The sequence below is a fragment of the Narcine bancroftii genome, chromosome 9, assembly GCF_036971445.1.
Source record: "Narcine bancroftii isolate sNarBan1 chromosome 9, sNarBan1.hap1, whole genome shotgun sequence".
Lineage (NCBI taxonomy): Eukaryota > Metazoa > Chordata > Chondrichthyes > Torpediniformes > Narcinidae > Narcine > Narcine bancroftii.
In genome coordinates, this window is record NC_091477.1 from 56,333,881 (window position 1) to 56,348,682 (window position 14,802).

A 14,802-nucleotide genomic window follows, 5' to 3' on the forward strand; every position below is an offset into this window, starting at 1 on the left:
AACTGCTACACTAAAAGGGTCTCTAGTGCTTTAATAGTGTTGTACTAACTGCTACACTAACAGGGTCTCTAGTGCTTTAATAGTGTTGTACTAACTGCTACACTAAAAGGGTCTCTATTGCTTTAATAGTGTTGTACTAACTGCTACACTAACAGGGTCTCTAGTGCTTTAATAGTGTTGTACTAACTGCTACACTAACAGGGTCTCTAGTGCTTTAATAGTGTTGTACTAACTGCTACACTAACCAGGTCTCTAGTACTGAAATAGTGTTGTACTAACTGCTACACTAACAGGGTCTCTAGTGCTTTAATAGTGTTGTACTAACTGCTACACTAAAAGCGTCTCTATTGCTTTAATAGTGTTGTACTAACTGCTACACTAACAGGGTCTCTAGTGCTTTAATAATGTTGTCTTAACTGCAACACTAACCAGGTCTCTAGTACTGAAATAGTGTTGTACTAACTGCTACACTAACAGGGTCTCTAGTGCTTTAATAGTGTAGTACTAACTGCTACACTAACCAGGTCTCTTGTACTGAAATAGTGTTGTACTAACTGCTACACTAACAGGGTCTCTAGTGCTTTAATAGTGTTGTACTAACTGCTACACTAACCAGGTCTCTAGTACTGAAATAGTGTTGTACTAACTGCTACACTAACAGGGTCTCTAGTGCTTTAATAGTGTTGTACTAACTGCTACACTAACAGGGTCTCTAGTGCTTTAATAGTGTTGTACTAACTGCTGCACTAACAGGGTCTCTAGTGCTTTAATAATGTTGTCTTAACTGCAACACTAACCAGGTCTCTAGTACTGAAATAGTGTTGTACTAACTGCTACACTAACAGGGTCTCTAGTGCTTTAATAGTGTTGTACTAACTGCTACACTAAAAGGGTCTCTAGTGCTTTAATAGTGTTGTACTAACTGCTACACTAACAGGGTCTCTAGTGCTTTAATAGTGTTGTACTAACTGCAACACTAACCAGGTCTCTAGTACTGAAATAGTGTTGTACTAACTGCTACACTAACAGGGTCTCTAGTGCTTTAATAGTGTTGTACTAACTGCTACACTAACAGGGTCTCTAGTGCTTTAATAGTGTTGTACTAACTGCTGCACTAACAGGGTCTCTAGTGCTTTAATAGTGTTGTACTAACTGCTACACTAACAGGGTCTCTAGTGCTTTAATAGTGTTGTACTAACTGCTACACTAACAGGGTCTCTAGTGCTTTAATAGTGTTGTCCTAACTGCTACACTAACAGGGTCTCTAGTGCTTTAATAGTGTTGTACTAACTGCTACACTAAAAGGGTCTCTAGTGCTTTAATAGTGTTGTACTAACTGCTAAACTAAAAGGGTCTCTAGTGCTTTAATAGTGTTGTACTAACTGCTACACTAAAAGGGTCTCTAGTGCTTTAATAGTGTTGTACTAACTGCTGCACTAACAGGGTCTCTAGTGCTTTAATAGTGTTGTACTAACTGCTGCACTAACGGGGACTCTAGTGCTTTAATAATGTTGTCTTAACTGCAACACTAACCAGGTCTCTAGTACTGAAATAGTGTTGTACTAACTGCTACACTAACAGGGTCTCTAGTGCTTTAATAATGTTGTCTTAACTGCAACACTAACCAGGTCTCTAGTACTGAAATAGTGTTGTACTAACTGCTACACTAACAGGGTCTCTAGTGCTTTAATAGTGTTGTACTAACTGCTACACTAACAGGGTCTCTAGTGCTTTAATAGTGTTGTACTAACTGCTGCACTAACAGGGTCTCTAGTGCTTTAATAATGTTGTCTTAACTGCAACACTAACCAGGTCTCTAGTACTGAAATAGTGTTGTACTAACTGCTACACTAACAGGGTCTCTAGTGCTTTAATAGTGTTGTACTAACTGCTACACTAACAGGGTCTCTAGTGCTGAAACAGTGTTGTACTAACTGCTACATTAACAGGGTCTCTAGTGCTTTAACAGTGTTGTACTAACTGCTACACTAACAGGGTCTCTAGTGCTTTAATAGTGTTGTACTAACTGCTACACTAACAGGGTCTCTAGTGCTTTAATAGTGTTGTACTAACTGCTACACTAACAGGGTCTCTAGTGCTTTAATAGTGTTGTACTAACTGCTACACTAACAGGGTCTCTAGTGCTTTAATAGTGTTCTACTAACTGCTACACTAACAGGGTCTCTAGTGCTTTAATAGTGTTGTACTAACTGCTACACTAACAGGGTCTCTAGTGCTTTAATAGTGTTGTACTAACTGCTACACTAACAGGGTCTCTAGTGCTGTAATAGTGTTGTACTAACTGCTACACTATCAGGGTCTCTAGTGCTGTAATAGTGTTGTACTAACTGCTACACCAAAAGGGTCTCTAGTGCTTTAATAGTGTTGTACTAACTGCTACACTAACAGGGTCTCTAGTGCTTTAATAGTGTTGTACTAACTGCTACACTAACAGGGTCTCTAGTGCTGTAATAGTGTTGTACTAACTGCTACACCAAAAGGGTCTCTAGTGCTTTAATAGTGTTGTACTAACTGCTACACTAACCAGGTCTCTAGTACTTAAATAGTGTTGTCCTAACTGCTACACCAAAAGGGTCTCTAGTGCTTTAATAGTGTTGTACTAACTGCTACACTAAAAGGGTCTCTAGTGCTTTAATAGTGTTGTACTAACTGCTACACTAACAGGGTCTCTAGTGCTTTAATAGTGTTGTACTAACTGCTACACTAAAAGCGTCTCTATTGCTTTAATAGTGTTGTACTAACTGCTACACTAACAGGGTCTCTAGTGCTTTAATAGTGTTGTACTAACTGCTACACTAAAAGGGTCTCTAGTGCTTTAATAGTGTTGTACTAACTGCTACACTAAAAGGGTCTCTAGTGCTTTAATAGTGTTGTACTAACTGCTACACTAACAGGGTCTCTAGTGCTTTAATAGTGTTGTACTAACTGCTACACTAAAAGGGTCTCTATTGCTTTAATAGTGTTGTACTAACTGCTACACTAACAGGGTCTCTAGTGCTTTAATAGTGTTGTACTAACTGCTACACTAACAGGGTCTCTAGTGCTTTAATAGTGTTGTACTAACTGCTACACTAACCAGGTCTCTAGTACTGAAATAGTGTTGTACTAACTGCTACACTAACAGGGTCTCTAGTGCTTTAATAGTGTTGTAATAACTGCTACACTAACAGGGTCTCTAGTGCTTTAATAGTGTTGTACTAACTGCTACACTAACAGGGTCTCTAGTGCTTTAATAGTGTTGTACTAACTGCTACACTAACCAGGTCTCTAGTACTGAAATAGTGTTGTACTAACTGCTACACTAAAAGGGTCTCTAGTGCTTTAATAGTGTTGTACTAACTGCTACACTAACAGGGTCTCTAGTGCTTTAATAGTGTTGTACTAACTGCTACACTAAAAGGGTCTCTAGTGCTTTAATAGTGTTGTACTAACTGCTACACTAAAAGGGTCTCTAGTGCTTTAATAGTGTTGTACTAACTGCTACACTAACATGGTCTCTAGTGCTTTAATAGTGTTGTACTAACTGCTACACTAACCAGGTCTCTAGTACTGAAATAGTGTTGTACTAACTGCTACACTAACAGGGTCTCTAGTGCTTTAATAGTGTAGTACTAACTGCTACACTAACCAGGTCTCTAGTGCTTTAATAGTGTAGTACTAACTGCTACACTAACAGGGTCTCTAGTGCTTTAATAGTGTAGTACTAACTGCTACACTAACAGGGTCTCTAGTGCTTTAATAGTGTTGTACTAACTGCTACACTAACAGGGTCTCTAGTGCTTTAATAGAGTTGTACTAACTGCTACACTAACCAGGTCTCTAGTACTGAAATAGTGTTGTACTAACTGCTACACTAACAGGGTCTCTAGTGCTTTAATAGTGTTGTACTAACTGCTACACTAACAGGGTCTCTAGTGCTTTAATAGTGTTGTACTAACTGCTGCACTAACAGGGTCTCTAGTGCTTTAATAATGTTGTCTTAACTGCAACACTAACCAGGTCTCTAGTACTGAAATAGTGTTGTACTAACTGCTACACTAACAGGGTCTCTAGTGCTTTAATAGTGTTGTACTAACTGCTACACTAAAAGGGTCTCTAGTGCTTTAATAGTGTTGTACTAACTGCTACACTAACAGGGTCTCTAGTGCTTTAATAGTGTTGTACTAACTGCAACACTAACCATGTCTCTAGTACTGAAATAGTGTTGTACTAACTGCTACACTAACAGGGTCTCTAGTGCTTTAATAGTGTTGTACTAACTGCTACACTAACAGGGTCTCTAGTGCTTTAATAGTGTTGTACTAACTGCTGCACTAACAGGGTCTCTAGTGCTTTAATAATGTTGTCTTAACTGCAACACTAACCAGGTCTCTAGTACTGAAATAGTGTTGTACTAACTGCTACACTAACAGGGTCTCTAGTGCTTTAATAGTGTTTTACTAACTGCTACACTAACAGGGTCTCTAGTGCTTTAATAGTGTTGTACTAACTGCTACACTAACAGGGTCTCTAGTGCTGAAATAATGTTGTACTAACTGCTACACTAAAAGGGTCTCTAGTGCTTTAATAGTGTTGTACTAACTGCTGCACTAACAGGGTCTCTAGTGCTTTAATAATGTTGTCTTAACTGCAACACTAACCAGGTCTCTAGTACTGAAATAGTGTTGTACTAACTGCTACACTAACAGGGTCTCTAGTGCTTTAATAGTGTTGTACTAACTGCTACACTAACAGGGTCTCTAGTGCTTTAATAGTGTTGTACTAACTGCTACACTAACAGGGTCTCTAGTGCTTTAATAGTGTTGTACTAACTGCTACACTAAAAGGGTCTCTAGTGCTTTAATAGTGTTGTACTAACTGCTGCACTAACAGGGTCTCTAGTGCTTTAATAATGTTGTCTTAACTGCAACACTAACCAGGTCTCTAGTACTGAAATAGTGTTGTACTAACTGCTACACTAACAGGGTCTCTAGTGCTTTAATAGTGTTGTCTTAACTGCAACACTAACCAGGTCTCTAGTACTGAAATAGTGTTGTACTAACTGCTACACTAACAGGGTCTCTAGTGCTTTAATAGTGTTGTATTAACTGCTACACTAACAGGGTCTCTAGTGCTTTAATAGTGTTGTACTAACTGCTGCACTAACAGGGTCTCTAGTGCTTTAATAATGTTGTCTTAACTGCAACACTAACCAGGTCTCTAGTACTGAAATAGTGTTGTACTAACTGCTACACTAACAGGGTCTCTAGTGCTTTAATAGTGTTATACTAACTGCTACACTAACAGGGTCTCTAGTGCTTTAATAGTGTTGTCCTAACTGCTACACTAACAGGGTCTCTAGTGCTTTAATAGTGTTGTACTAACTGCTACACTAAAAGGGTCTCTAGTGCTTTAATAGTGTTGTACTAACTGCTAAACTAAAAGGGTCTCTAGTGCTTTAATAGTGTTGTACTAACTGCTACACTAACAGGGTCTCTAGTGCTTTAATAGTGTTGTACTAACTGCTACACTAAAAGGGTCTCTATTGCTTTAATAGTGTTGTACTAACTGCTACACTAACAGGGTCTCTAGTGCTTTAATAGTGTTGTACTAACTGCTACACTAACAGGGTCTCTAGTGCTTTAATAGTGTTGTACTAACTGCTACACTAACCAGGTCTCTAGTACTGAAATAGTGTTGTACTAACTGCTACACTAACAGGGTCTCTAGTGCTTTAATAGTGTTGTAATAACTGCTACACTAACAGGGTCTCTAGTGCTTTAATAGTGTTGTACTAACTGCTACACTAACAGGGTCTCTAGTGCTTTAATAGTGTTGTACTAACTGCTACACTAACCAGGTCTCTAGTACTGAAATAGTGTTGTACTAACTGCTACACTAAAAGGGTCTCTAGTGCTTTAATAGTGTTGTACTAACTGCTACACTAACAGGGTCTCTAGTGCTTTAATAGTGTTGTACTAACTGCTACACTAAAAGGGTCTCTAGTGCTTTAATAGTGTTGTACTAACTGCTACACTAAAAGGGTCTCTAGTGCTTTAATAGTGTTGTACTAACTGCTACACTAACATGGTCTCTAGTGCTTTAATAGTGTTGTACTAACTGCTACACTAACCAGGTCTCTAGTACTGAAATAGTGTTGTACTAACTGCTACACTAACAGGGTCTCTAGTGCTTTAATAGTGTAGTACTAACTGCTACACTAACCAGGTCTCTAGTGCTTTAATAGTGTAGTACTAACTGCTACACTAACAGGGTCTCTAGTGCTTTAATAGTGTAGTACTAACTGCTACACTAACAGGGTCTCTAGTGCTTTAATAGTGTTGTACTAACTGCTACACTAACAGGGTCTCTAGTGCTTTAATAGAGTTGTACTAACTGCTACACTAACCAGGTCTCTAGTACTGAAATAGTGTTGTACTAACTGCTACACTAACAGGGTCTCTAGTGCTTTAATAGTGTTGTACTAACTGCTACACTAACAGGGTCTCTAGTGCTTTAATAGTGTTGTACTAACTGCTGCACTAACAGGGTCTCTAGTGCTTTAATAATGTTGTCTTAACTGCAACACTAACCAGGTCTCTAGTACTGAAATAGTGTTGTACTAACTGCTACACTAACAGGGTCTCTAGTGCTTTAATAGTGTTGTACTAACTGCTACACTAAAAGGGTCTCTAGTGCTTTAATAGTGTTGTACTAACTGCTACACTAACAGGGTCTCTAGTGCTTTAATAGTGTTGTACTAACTGCAACACTAACCATGTCTCTAGTACTGAAATAGTGTTGTACTAACTGCTACACTAACAGGGTCTCTAGTGCTTTAATAGTGTTGTACTAACTGCTACACTAACAGGGTCTCTAGTGCTTTAATAGTGTTGTACTAACTGCTGCACTAACAGGGTCTCTAGTGCTTTAATAATGTTGTCTTAACTGCAACACTAACCAGGTCTCTAGTACTGAAATAGTGTTGTACTAACTGCTACACTAACAGGGTCTCTAGTGCTTTAATAGTGTTTTACTAACTGCTACACTAACAGGGTCTCTAGTGCTTTAATAGTGTTGTACTAACTGCTACACTAACAGGGTCTCTAGTGCTGAAATAATGTTGTACTAACTGCTACACTAAAAGGGTCTCTAGTGCTTTAATAGTGTTGTACTAACTGCTGCACTAACAGGGTCTCTAGTGCTTTAATAATGTTGTCTTAACTGCAACACTAACCAGGTCTCTAGTACTGAAATAGTGTTGTACTAACTGCTACACTAACAGGGTCTCTAGTGCTTTAATAGTGTTGTACTAACTGCTACACTAACAGGGTCTCTAGTGCTTTAATAGTGTTGTACTAACTGCTACACTAACAGGGTCTCTAGTGCTTTAATAGTGTTGTACTAACTGCTACACTAAAAGGGTCTCTAGTGCTTTAATAGTGTTGTACTAACTGCTGCACTAACAGGGTCTCTAGTGCTTTAATAATGTTGTCTTAACTGCAACACTAACCAGGTCTCTAGTACTGAAATAGTGTTGTACTAACTGCTACACTAACAGGGTCTCTAGTGCTTTAATAGTGTTGTCTTAACTGCAACACTAACCAGGTCTCTAGTACTGAAATAGTGTTGTACTAACTGCTACACTAACAGGGTCTCTAGTGCTTTAATAGTGTTGTATTAACTGCTACACTAACAGGGTCTCTAGTGCTTTAATAGTGTTGTACTAACTGCTGCACTAACAGGGTCTCTAGTGCTTTAATAATGTTGTCTTAACTGCAACACTAACCAGGTCTCTAGTACTGAAATAGTGTTGTACTAACTGCTACACTAACAGGGTCTCTAGTGCTTTAATAGTGTTGTACTAACTGCTACACTAACAGGGTCTCTAGTGCTTTAATAGTGTTGTCCTAACTGCTACACTAACAGGGTCTCTAGTGCTTTAATAGTGTTGTACTAACTGCTACACTAAAAGGGTCTCTAGTGCTTTAATAGTGTTGTACTAACTGCTAAACTAAAAGGGTCTCTAGTGCTTTAATAGTGTTGTACTAACTGCTACACTAAAAGGGTCTCTAGTGCTTTAATAGTGTTGTACTAACTGCTGCACTAACAGGGTCTCTAGTGCTTTAATAGTGTTGTACTAACTGCTGCACTAACAGGGACTCTAGTGCTTTAATAATGTTGTCTTAACTGCAACACTAACCAGGTCTCTAGTACTGAAATAGTGTTGTACTAACTGCTACACTAACAGGGTCTCTAGTGCTTTAATAATGTTGTCTTAACTGCAACACTAACCAGGTCTCTAGTACTGAAATAGTGTTGTACTAACTGCTACACTAACAGGGTCTCTATTGCTTTAATAGTGTTGTACTAACTGCTACACTAACAGGGTCTCTAGTGCTTTAATAGTTTTGTACTAACTGCTACACTAACAGGGTCTCTAGTGCTTTAATAGTGTTGTACTAACTGCTACACTAACAGGGTCTCTAGTGCTTTAATAGTGTTGTACTAACTGCTACACTAACAGGGTCTCTAGTGCTGTAATAGTGTTGTACTAACTGCTACACCAAAAGGGTCTCTAGTGCTTTAATAGTGTTGTACTAACTGCTACACTAAAAGCGTCTCTATTGCTTTAATAGTGTTGTACTAACTGCTACACTAACAGGGTCTCTAGTGCTTTAATAGTGTTGTACTAACTGCTACACTAAAAGGGTCTCTAGTGCTTTAATAGTGTTGTACTAACTGCTACACTAAAAGGGTCTCTAGTGCTTTAATAGTGTTGTACTAACTGCTACACTAACAGGGTCTCTAGTGCTTTAATAGTGTTGTACTAACTGCTACACTAAAAGGGTCTCTATTGCTTTAATAGTGTTGTACTAACTGCTACACTAACAGGGTCTCTAGTGCTTTAATAGTGTTGTACTAACTGCTACACTAACAGGGTCTCTAGTGCTTTAATAGTGTTGTACTAACTGCTACACTAACCAGGTCTCTAGTACTGAAATAGTGTTGTACTAACTGCTACACTAACAGGGTCTCTAGTGCTTTAATAGTGTTGTACTAACTGCTACACTAAAAGCGTCTCTATTGCTTTAATAGTGTTGTACTAACTGCTACACTAACAGGGTCTCTAGTGCTTTAATAATGTTGTCTTAACTGCAACACTAACCAGGTCTCTAGTACTGAAATAGTGTTGTACTAACTGCTACACTAACAGGGTCTCTAGTGCTTTAATAGTGTAGTACTAACTGCTACACTAACCAGGTCTCTTGTACTGAAATAGTGTTGTACTAACTGCTACACTAACAGGGTCTCTAGTGCTTTAATAGTGTTGTACTAACTGCTACACTAACCAGGTCTCTAGTACTGAAATAGTGTTGTACTAACTGCTACACTAACAGGGTCTCTAGTGCTTTAATAGTGTTGTACTAACTGCTACACTAACAGGGTCTCTAGTGCTTTAATAGTGTTGTACTAACTGCTGCACTAACAGGGTCTCTAGTGCTTTAATAATGTTGTCTTAACTGCAACACTAACCAGGTCTCTAGTACTGAAATAGTGTTGTACTAACTGCTACACTAACAGGGTCTCTAGTGCTTTAATAGTGTTGTACTAACTGCTACACTAAAAGGGTCTCTAGTGCTTTAATAGTGTTGTACTAACTGCTACACTAACAGGGTCTCTAGTGCTTTAATAGTGTTGTACTAACTGCAACACTAACCAGGTCTCTAGTACTGAAATAGTGTTGTACTAACTGCTACACTAACAGGGTCTCTAGTGCTTTAATAGTGTTGTACTAACTGCTACACTAACAGGGTCTCTAGTGCTTTAATAGTGTTGTACTAACTGCTGCACTAACAGGGTCTCTAGTGCTTTAATAGTGTTGTACTAACTGCTACACTAACAGGGTCTCTAGTGCTTTAATAGTGTTGTACTAACTGCTACACTAACAGGGTCTCTAGTGCTTTAATAGTGTTGTCCTAACTGCTACACTAACAGGGTCTCTAGTGCTTTAATAGTGTTGTACTAACTGCTACACTAAAAGGGTCTCTAGTGCTTTAATAGTGTTGTACTAACTGCTAAACTAAAAGGGTCTCTAGTGCTTTAATAGTGTTGTACTAACTGCTACACTAAAAGGGTCTCTAGTGCTTTAATAGTGTTGTACTAACTGCTGCACTAACAGGGTCTCTAGTGCTTTAATAGTGTTGTACTAACTGCTGCACTAACGGGGACTCTAGTGCTTTAATAATGTTGTCTTAACTGCAACACTAACCAGGTCTCTAGTACTGAAATAGTGTTGTACTAACTGCTACACTAACAGGGTCTCTAGTGCTTTAATAATGTTGTCTTAACTGCAACACTAACCAGGTCTCTAGTACTGAAATAGTGTTGTACTAACTGCTACACTAACAGGGTCTCTAGTGCTTTAATAGTGTTGTACTAACTGCTACACTAACAGGGTCTCTAGTGCTTTAATAGTGTTGTACTAACTGCTGCACTAACAGGGTCTCTAGTGCTTTAATAATGTTGTCTTAACTGCAACACTAACCAGGTCTCTAGTACTGAAATAGTGTTGTACTAACTGCTACACTAACAGGGTCTCTAGTGCTTTAATAGTGTTGTACTAACTGCTACACTAACAGGGTCTCTAGTGCTGAAACAGTGTTGTACTAACTGCTACATTAACAGGGTCTCTAGTGCTTTAACAGTGTTGTACTAACTGCTACACTAACAGGGTCTCTAGTGCTTTAATAGTGTTGTACTAACTGCTACACTAACAGGGTCTCTAGTGCTTTAATAGTGTTGTACTAACTGCTACACTAACAGGGTCTCTAGTGCTTTAATAGTGTTGTACTAACTGCTACACTAACAGGGTCTCTAGTGCTTTAATAGTGTTCTACTAACTGCTACACTAACAGGGTCTCTAGTGCTTTAATAGTGTTGTACTAACTGCTACACTAACAGGGTCTCTAGTGCTTTAATAGTGTTGTACTAACTGCTACACTAACAGGGTCTCTAGTGCTGTAATAGTGTTGTACTAACTGCTACACTATCAGGGTCTCTAGTGCTGTAATAGTGTTGTACTAACTGCTACACCAAAAGGGTCTCTAGTGCTTTAATAGTGTTGTACTAACTGCTACACTAACAGGGTCTCTAGTGCTTTAATAGTGTTGTACTAACTGCTACACTAACAGGGTCTCTAGTGCTGTAATAGTGTTGTACTAACTGCTACACCAAAAGGGTCTCTAGTGCTTTAATAGTGTTGTACTAACTGCTACACTAACCAGGTCTCTAGTACTTAAATAGTGTTGTCCTAACTGCTACACCAAAAGGGTCTCTAGTGCTTTAATAGTGTTGTACTAACTGCTACACTAAAAGGGTCTCTAGTGCTTTAATAGTGTTGTACTAACTGCTACACTAACAGGGTCTCTAGTGCTTTAATAGTGTTGTACTAACTGCTACACTAAAAGCGTCTCTATTGCTTTAATAGTGTTGTACTAACTGCTACACTAACAGGGTCTCTAGTGCTTTAATAGTGTTGTACTAACTGCTACACTAAAAGGGTCTCTAGTGCTTTAATAGTGTTGTACTAACTGCTACACTAAAAGGGTCTCTAGTGCTTTAATAGTGTTGTACTAACTGCTACACTAACAGGGTCTCTAGTGCTTTAATAGTGTTGTACTAACTGCTACACTAAAAGGGTCTCTATTGCTTTAATAGTGTTGTACTAACTGCTACACTAACAGGGTCTCTAGTGCTTTAATAGTGTTGTACTAACTGCTACACTAACAGGGTCTCTAGTGCTTTAATAGTGTTGTACTAACTGCTACACTAACCAGGTCTCTAGTACTGAAATAGTGTTGTACTAACTGCTACACTAACAGGGTCTCTAGTGCTTTAATAGTGTTGTAATAACTGCTACACTAACAGGGTCTCTAGTGCTTTAATAGTGTTGTACTAACTGCTACACTAACAGGGTCTCTAGTGCTTTAATAGTGTTGTACTAACTGCTACACTAACCAGGTCTCTAGTACTGAAATAGTGTTGTACTAACTGCTACACTAAAAGGGTCTCTAGTGCTTTAATAGTGTTGTACTAACTGCTACACTAACAGGGTCTCTAGTGCTTTAATAGTGTTGTACTAACTGCTACACTAAAAGGGTCTCTAGTGCTTTAATAGTGTTGTACTAACTGCTACACTAAAAGGGTCTCTAGTGCTTTAATAGTGTTGTACTAACTGCTACACTAACATGGTCTCTAGTGCTTTAATAGTGTTGTACTAACTGCTACACTAACCAGGTCTCTAGTACTGAAATAGTGTTGTACTAACTGCTACACTAACAGGGTCTCTAGTGCTTTAATAGTGTAGTACTAACTGCTACACTAACCAGGTCTCTAGTGCTTTAATAGTGTAGTACTAACTGCTACACTAACAGGGTCTCTAGTGCTTTAATAGTGTAGTACTAACTGCTACACTAACAGGGTCTCTAGTGCTTTAATAGTGTTGTACTAACTGCTACACTAACAGGGTCTCTAGTGCTTTAATAGAGTTGTACTAACTGCTACACTAACCAGGTCTCTAGTACTGAAATAGTGTTGTACTAACTGCTACACTAACAGGGTCTCTAGTGCTTTAATAGTGTTGTACTAACTGCTACACTAACAGGGTCTCTAGTGCTTTAATAGTGTTGTACTAACTGCTGCACTAACAGGGTCTCTAGTGCTTTAATAATGTTGTCTTAACTGCAACACTAACCAGGTCTCTAGTACTGAAATAGTGTTGTACTAACTGCTACACTAACAGGGTCTCTAGTGCTTTAATAGTGTTGTACTAACTGCTACACTAAAAGGGTCTCTAGTGCTTTAATAGTGTTGTACTAACTGCTACACTAACAGGGTCTCTAGTGCTTTAATAGTGTTGTACTAACTGCAACACTAACCATGTCTCTAGTACTGAAATAGTGTTGTACTAACTGCTACACTAACAGGGTCTCTAGTGCTTTAATAGTGTTGTACTAACTGCTACACTAACAGGGTCTCTAGTGCTTTAATAGTGTTGTACTAACTGCTGCACTAACAGGGTCTCTAGTGCTTTAATAATGTTGTCTTAACTGCAACACTAACCAGGTCTCTAGTACTGAAATAGTGTTGTACTAACTGCTACACTAACAGGGTCTCTAGTGCTTTAATAGTGTTTTACTAACTGCTACACTAACAGGGTCTCTAGTGCTTTAATAGTGTTGTACTAACTGCTACACTAACAGGGTCTCTAGTGCTGAAATAATGTTGTACTAACTGCTACACTAAAAGGGTCTCTAGTGCTTTAATAGTGTTGTACTAACTGCTGCACTAACAGGGTCTCTAGTGCTTTAATAATGTTGTCTTAACTGCAACACTAACCAGGTCTCTAGTACTGAAATAGTGTTGTACTAACTGCTACACTAACAGGGTCTCTAGTGCTTTAATAGTGTTGTACTAACTGCTACACTAACAGGGTCTCTAGTGCTTTAATAGTGTTGTACTAACTGCTACACTAACAGGGTCTCTAGTGCTTTAATAGTGTTGTACTAACTGCTACACTAAAAGGGTCTCTAGTGCTTTAATAGTGTTGTACTAACTGCTGCACTAACAGGGTCTCTAGTGCTTTAATAATGTTGTCTTAACTGCAACACTAACCAGGTCTCTAGTACTGAAATAGTGTTGTACTAACTGCTACACTAACAGGGTCTCTAGTGCTTTAATAGTGTTGTCTTAACTGCAACACTAACCAGGTCTCTAGTACTGAAATAGTGTTGTACTAACTGCTACACTAACAGGGTCTCTAGTGCTTTAATAGTGTTGTATTAACTGCTACACTAACAGGGTCTCTAGTGCTTTAATAGTGTTGTACTAACTGCTGCACTAACAGGGTCTCTAGTGCTTTAATAATGTTGTCTTAACTGCAACACTAACCAGGTCTCTAGTACTGAAATAGTGTTGTACTAACTGCTACACTAACAGGGTCTCTAGTGCTTTAATAGTGTTGTACTAACTGCTACACTAACAGGGTCTCTAGTGCTTTAATAGTGTTGTACTAACTGCTGCACTAACAGGGTCTCTAGTGCTTTAATAGTGTTGTACTAACTGCTACACTAACAGGGTCTCTAGTGCTTTAATAGTGTTGTACTAACTGCTACACTAACAGGGTCTCTAGTGCTTTAATAGTGTTGTACTAACTGCTGCACTAACAGGGTCTCTAGTGCTTTAATAATGTTGTCTTAACTGCAACACTAACCAGGTCTCTAGTACTGAAATAGTGTTGTACTAACTGCTACACTAACAGGGTCTCTAGTGCTTTAATAGTGTAGTACTAACTGCTACACTAACCAGGTCTCTAGTACTGAAATAGTGTTGTACTAACTGCTACACTAACAGGGTCTCTAGTGCTTTAATAGTGTAGTACTAACTGCTACACTAACCAGGTCTCTAGTACTGAAATAGTGTTGTACTAACTGCTACACTAACAGGGTCTCTAGTGCTTTAATAGTGTTGTACTAACTGCTACACTAACCAGGTCTCTTGTACTGAAATAGTGTTGTACTAACTGCTACTCTAACAGTGCCTCTAGTGCTTTAATAGTGTTGTACTAACTGCTACACTAACAGGGTCTCTAGTGCTTTAATAGTGTTGTACTAACTGCTACACTAACAGGGTCTCTAGTGCTTTAATAATGTTGTCCTAACTGCTACACTAACCAGGTCTCTACTGCTTTAACAGTGTTGTACTAACTGCTACACTAACAGGGTCTCTAGTGCTTTAATA